The sequence below is a fragment of the Arachis duranensis genome, chromosome 9 (genome assembly GCF_000817695.3).
Source record: "Arachis duranensis cultivar V14167 chromosome 9, aradu.V14167.gnm2.J7QH, whole genome shotgun sequence".
NCBI classification, from domain to species: domain Eukaryota; kingdom Viridiplantae; phylum Streptophyta; class Magnoliopsida; order Fabales; family Fabaceae; genus Arachis; species Arachis duranensis.
In genome coordinates, this window is record NC_029780.3 from 62113268 (window position 1) to 62119895 (window position 6628).

General features: G+C 38.7%; 1 non-coding gene across 1 annotated transcript; it reads right to left on the reverse strand.

Moving 5' to 3' along the window:
* Positions 1 to 3038: 3038 nt before the first annotated feature.
* LOC127741712 (small nucleolar RNA R71) lies at positions 3039 to 3146 on the reverse strand. Its single transcript, XR_008002917.1, has one exon. It is a non-coding gene; the product is annotated as a small nucleolar RNA R71 (small nucleolar RNA).
* Positions 3147 to 6628: the final 3482 nt, after the last annotated feature.

Consider the following 6628-nt stretch of genomic DNA (forward strand, 5'->3'; position numbering starts at 1 on the left):
CAAGTGGGATCGGAAGTAGATTTCTACATCATTTACGTATTTCTGTAAACCCTAGTAGCTAGTTTCATTATAAATAGAACCTTTTACTATTGTATTTTAATCTGGGAAATCTTGGAATCTTAGGACCATTGTTCACATTTTGGGAGGCTGGCCATTCGGCCATGCCTACCCTATTTTCACTTATGTATTTTCAACGGTGGAGTTTCTACACACCATAGATTAAGGGTGTGGAGCTCTGCTGTTCCTCGAGCATTAATGCAATTACTACTGTTTTCTATTCAATTCATGCTTATTCTTATTCTAAGATATTCGCTGCACTTCAACATGATGAATGTGATGATCCGTGACACTCATCACTATTCTCAACCTATGAATGCGTGCCTGACAACCACTTCCGTTCTACCTTAGATCGAGCGTGTATCTCTTAGCCTCCATTTCGAATGATCGAAGTCTTCGTGGTATAAGCTAGAATTATTGGCGGCCATTCTTAAGATCTGGAAAGTCTAAACCTTGTCTGTGGTATTCCGAGTAGGATCTGGGAAGGGATGACTATGACGAGCTTCAAACTCGCGAGTGTTGGGCATAGTGACAAATGCAAAAAGATCACTGGATCTTATTCCAACATGATCGAGAACCGACAGATGATTAGCCGTGTGGTGACAGCACTTTTGGACCATTTTCACTAAGAGGACGAGAGGTAGCCATTGATGCCGGTGAAACCCAACATACAGCTTGCCATAGAAAGGAATATGAAGGATTGGATGAAGGCAGTAGGAAAGCAGAGATTCAAGAGGGATGAAGCATCTCTATACACTTATCTGAAATTCTCACCAATGAATTACATAAGTATCTCTATCTTTACTTTATGTTTTATTTATCTTTTAATTATCAAAACTCCATAAACCATTTGAATCCGCCTGATTGAGATTTACAAGGTGGCCATAGCTTGCTTCAAGCCGACAATCTCTGTGGGATCGATCCTTACTCACGTAAGGTATTACTTGGACGACCTAGTGCACTTGTTGGTTAGTTGTGTGAAGTTGTGACAAAGTGTGATTCACGTTTGAGAGCTCCAAGTCTTTGGCGCCATTGTTGATGATCATAATTTCGTGCACCAGGTTTTTGGCGCCGTTGTCGGGGATTGTTCGAGTTTGGACAACTGACGGTTCATCTTGTTGCTCAGATTAGGTAATTTTCTTTTTGTTTTAGTCCTTATTTTATTTTCAAAAAGTTTTCCAAAAATCTTTCAAAAAAATTTTCTTCTTTTTTTCGTTTTTCCAAATATAATTTTTGAAAAATACAAAAAAAATTCATAAAATCATAAAAATCCAGAAATATTTCATGGTTCTTGTTTGAATCTAGGGCCAAATTTTAAGTTTGGTGTCAATTGCATGATTTTAATTGTCTTGTAATTTTCGAAACCCATGCATTATGTTCTTGATGATCTTCAAGTTGTTCTTGATGAATTGCCTTGTTTGATCTTCATGATTTATTGATTTGCACTGCATGATGTTCTACATATGCATTCTTGCATTCATATGGCCCAAACATGTGAAAGTTCTAAGTTTGGTGTCCTCCATGTTTTCTTTCATAAAGAAAATTGAGTTCTTGATGTTCATCATGATCTTCAAGATTGTTCTTGGTGTTCATCTTGACGTTCATAATGTTATTGCATATATCTTGTGTTTTAATCCAAGAATTATATGTTTTGACTCATTTTGTTGTTTTTCAAAATTGAAAACATATCTTCTTGAATAAAGGATTTAGCAAAATGAATATCCAAGAACATAAAGCAGAGGAATTAAAAAGAAAAAGTTGGGCGTTTAAAACGCCCAGTGAAGAAGGAAAATTGGCATTTAAACGCTAGCCAGGGTACCCGACTGGGCATTTAAACGCCCAAACCATGCAGCAATTGGGCGTTAAACGCCCCAAACATGCAACTCCTAGGCGTTTAACGCCAGGATGACACAAGGAGAGGAATTTTATTTTCAAATCAAATCTTTTTTAAATCTTCAAATTTTTTCAATAATATCTTTTTCAAAATCATATCTTTTCAAACATATCTTTTTCAAAAATCAAATCTTTTCCTCATATTTTCAAAAATCTTGATTCAAAAATTTCAAGTTTGTTACTTTCTTGTTAAGAGAGATTCCATATTTGAAATTTAGAATCATATCTTTTAGTTTCTTGTTAATCAAGTCATTAATTTTAAAAATCAAATCTTTTAATTTGTTTTTCAAAAATATCTTTTTTTTAAATTATATCTTCTTTTTAAAAATCCTTAATTTCAAAATCTTGTTCTAACTTCTTATCTTTTTCAAATTTATTTCTTATCTTTTTCAAAATCACCTAACCATGTTTTTTTTACTTCAATTTTCGAAAACCACAACCAATTTTTCAAAATTATTTTAAATTTTCATTTTTTTCAGTTAATAAATTTTTCAAAAATTTCCTCACCCCCCTTCTCTCATATTTTTCTATTTAAACACTTTCATATGAGCAGGAACAAAGATAAAGGCATACTTGTTGAAGCTGATCCTGAACCTGAAAGGACTCTAAAGAGGAAGCTAATTGCAGATAAAGCACAAAACTATAATGAGGACCTCACTGAAATTTTCGAAAAGGAAGCAGCAAAAGAAACAATTATGGCTGAACCAAACAACAATGCAAGGAAGATGCTTGGTGATTTTACTACACCAACTTCCAACTTTTATGGAGGAAGCATCTCAATCCCTGCCATAGGAGCAAACAATCTTGAGCTAAAGCCTCAATTAGTTTCTCTACTGCAACAGAACTGCAAGTTTCATGGACTTCCATCAGAAGACCCTTATCAGTTCTTAACTGAGTTCTTGCAGATTTGTGATACTGTTAAGACCAATGGAGTTGATCCTGAAGTCTACAAGCTTATGGTTTTCCCTTTTGCTGTAAGAGACAGAGCTAGAACATGGTTGGACTCACAACCTAGAGATAGCCTGGACTCTTGGGATAAGCTGGTCACGGCTTTCTTATCCAAGTTCTTTCCTCCTTAAAAGCTGAGCAAGCTTAGAGTGGATGTTCAAACCTTCAGACAGGAAGAAGGTGAATCCCTCTATGAAGCTTGGGAAAGATACAAGCAGCTGACCAAAAAGTGTCCTTCTGACATGCTTTTAGAATGGACCACATTCGATATATTCTATGATGGTCTGTCTGAATTTTCCAAGATGTCACTGGACCACTCTGCAGGTGGATCCATTCACCTAAAGAAAATGCCTGCAGAAGCTCTGGAACTTATTGAAATTGTTGCAAATAACCAATTCATGTATACCTCTGAGAAGAATCCTGTGAGTAATGAAATGCCTCAAAAGATAGGAGTTCTTGAAATTGATGCTTTGAATGCCATACTGGCTCAGAACAAAATATTGACCCAACAAGTCAATATGATATCTCAGAGTCTGAATGGATTACAAAATTCATCCAACAGTACTAAAGAATCATATTTTGAAGAAGAAGCTTATGATCCTAAGAACCCTGCAATGGCAGAGGTAAATTACATGGGTGAAGCCTTTGGCAGCACCTATAATCCTTCGTGGAAAAATCCTCCAAATTTTTCAAGGAAGGATCAACAAAAGCAAGGCTTCAATAATAACAATGGTGGAAGAAACAGGTTTAGCAATAGCAAACCTTTCCCATCATCATCTCAGCAACAGATAGAGCATTCTAAGCAGAATCATTCTAGCTTAGCAAACATAGTCTCTGATCTATCTAAGGCCACTCTTAGTTTCATGACTGAAATAAGATCCTCCATTATAAATTTGGAGGCACAAGTGAGCCAGCTGAGTAAAAGGGTTACTGAAACTCCTCCTAGCACTCTCCCAAGCAATACAGAAGAGAATCCCAAAGGAGAATTCAAGGCCATTGATGTAATCAACATGGCCAAAACCTTAAAGGAGGAGGAGGACGTGAATCCTAATGAGGAAGACCTCAGGGGACGTCCAATGGTCAGTACGGAATCCCCTAATGAGGAACCAAAGGAATCTGAAGCTCATATAGAGACCATAAAGATTTCCTTGGACCTCCTTTTACCATTCATGAGCTCTAATGACTATTCATCTTCTGAAGAAGATGAAGACATTGTTGAAAGGCAAGTTGTCCAGTATTTAGGAGCAATCATGAAGTTGAATGCCAAGCTATTTGGTAATGAGACTTGGGAGGATGAGCCTCCATTGCTTATTAATGAATGAATACCTGGGTTCAGCACACTTTACCTTAAAAGAAACAGGATCCTGGTAAATTCCTAATTCTCTGTACCATAGGCACCATGACCTTTGAGAAGGCTCTGTGTGACTTGGGGTCAGGCATAAATTTAATGCCACTCTCTGTAATGGAGAAACTGGGAATCTTTGAGGTACAAGCTGCCAAATTCTCATTAGAGATGGCAGACAACTTTATGAAAAAGGCTTATGGACAGGTAGAGGACGTGCTAGTAAAGGTCAAAGGCCTTTACATCCCTACTGATTCATAATTCTAGACACTAAGAGGGATGAGGATGAATCCATCATCCTTGGAAGACCCTTCCTAGCCACACCAAGAGCTGTAATTGATGTTGACAGAGGAGAATTGATCCTTCATGTGAATGAAGAATGCCTTATAGTAAAGACTCAAGGTTCTCCATCTGCAACCATGGAGAGTAAGCTTAAAGAGCTTCTCCCAATACAGAGTCAAACAGAGCCCCCACATTCAAACTCTAAGTTTGGTGTTGGAAGGCCACAGCCAAACTCTAAGTTTAGTGTTGAGAGATCTCAACTATACTCTGATCATCTGTGAGACTCCATGAGAGCTCACTGTCAAGCTATTGACATTAAAGAAGCGCTTATTGGGAGGCAACCCAATTTTATTTTAATATTATCTATATTATTTTGTTTTCTTTTTAGGTTGATGATCATGTGAGTCACAAAGACAATTACAAAAATAAATAAAAAAATCAAAAACAGCATTGAAAATAGCACACCCTGGAGGAAGGACTTACTCGCGTTTAAACGCCAGTAAGAGTAGCAAAATGGGCGTTTAAATGCCCAATCTGGCACCTTTCTGGGCGTTTAAACGCCAGAATAGGGCACCAGACTGGCGTTTAAACACCAAAATAGGGCAACAAACTGGCGTTTGGACACCAGAACAGGAAGGAAAGGTGGTGTTTAAACGCTAGACAGGGCAGCAAACTAGCGTTTAAATGCCAGAATTGCACTCTAAGGCATTGTGAACGCCCAATTGGAGCAGGGATGAAGAATTCCTTGACCCTCAGGATCTGTGGACCCCACAGAATTTCCACAAACCTCAACTCACTCTCTCTCCTCTTCACACCTTTCTATAACACTCTTCCCCAAATACCCTTCACCAATCACCTCCTTAACTCTTCCCCAAATAAAAAACCCCACCCACCTTCAAAATTCAAAAACATTCCCCTCCCAAACCATTCGGCCACTCTCCCTATAAATACCCCCATTCACCCCTTCTTTTTCACACATCACAAACACCTTATTCTCCTCTTGGCCGAACCCTATACACCCTCTATCTCCTCCATTTACTTCTTCTTCTACATCTTTCTTTCTTGTTTTGCTCTAGGACGAGCAAATATTTTAAGTTTGGTGTGGTAAAAGCATTGCTTTTTGTTTTTTCATAACCATTTATGGCACCTAAGGCCAGAGAAACCTCTAGAAAGAGGAAAGGGAAGGCAACTGCCTCCACCTCTGAGTCATGGGAGATGGAGAGATTCATCTCAAAGGTTCATCAAGACCACTTCTATGAAGTTGTGGCCAAGAAGAAGGTGATCCCTGAGGTCCTTTTTAGGCTCAAAAAGGGTGAATATCTAGAGATCCGACAAGAAATCCGAACAAGAGGTTGGGAAGTTCTTGCCAACCCCATTCAACAAGTCAGAAACTTAATGGTTCAAGAGTTCTATGCAAATGCATGGATCACTAGGAACCCTGATCAAAATATGAACCCAAACCCAAAGAATTGGCTTACAATGGTTCGGGGGAAATACTTAGATTTTAGTCCAGAAAACGTGAGGCTAGCGTTCAACTTGCCAATAATGGAAGAAAACGCACACCCCTACACTAGAAGGGTCAATTTTGATCAAAGGTTGGACCAAGTCCTCATGGACAGATGTGTAGAAGGAGCTCAATGGAAAAGAGACTCAAGAGGCAACCCGGTTCAATTGAGAAGACCGGATCTTAAGCCTATGGCTAGAGGATGGTTGGAGTTCATCCAACACTCTATCATTCCCACTAGCAACCGATCTGAGGTAACTGTGGATCGGGCCATCATGATCCATAGTATCATGATTGGAGAGGAAGTTGAAGTTCATGAAATCATACCTCTAGAACTCTACAAGGTAGCTGACAAGTCCTCACCTTTGGCAAGATTAGCCTTTCTTCACCTCATATGTCACCTTTGCTATTCAGCTGGGATTGCCATAGAGGGAGACATCCTCATTGAAGAGGACAAGCCCATCACTAAGAAGAAAATGGAGCAAACTAGAGAGCCCATTCATGGCACTCAACAAAAGCATGAGGACGTCCTTCATCAAAAAATCCCTGAGATGCCTCAAGGGATGTAATTTCCTCCACACAATTATTGGGAGCAACTCAAC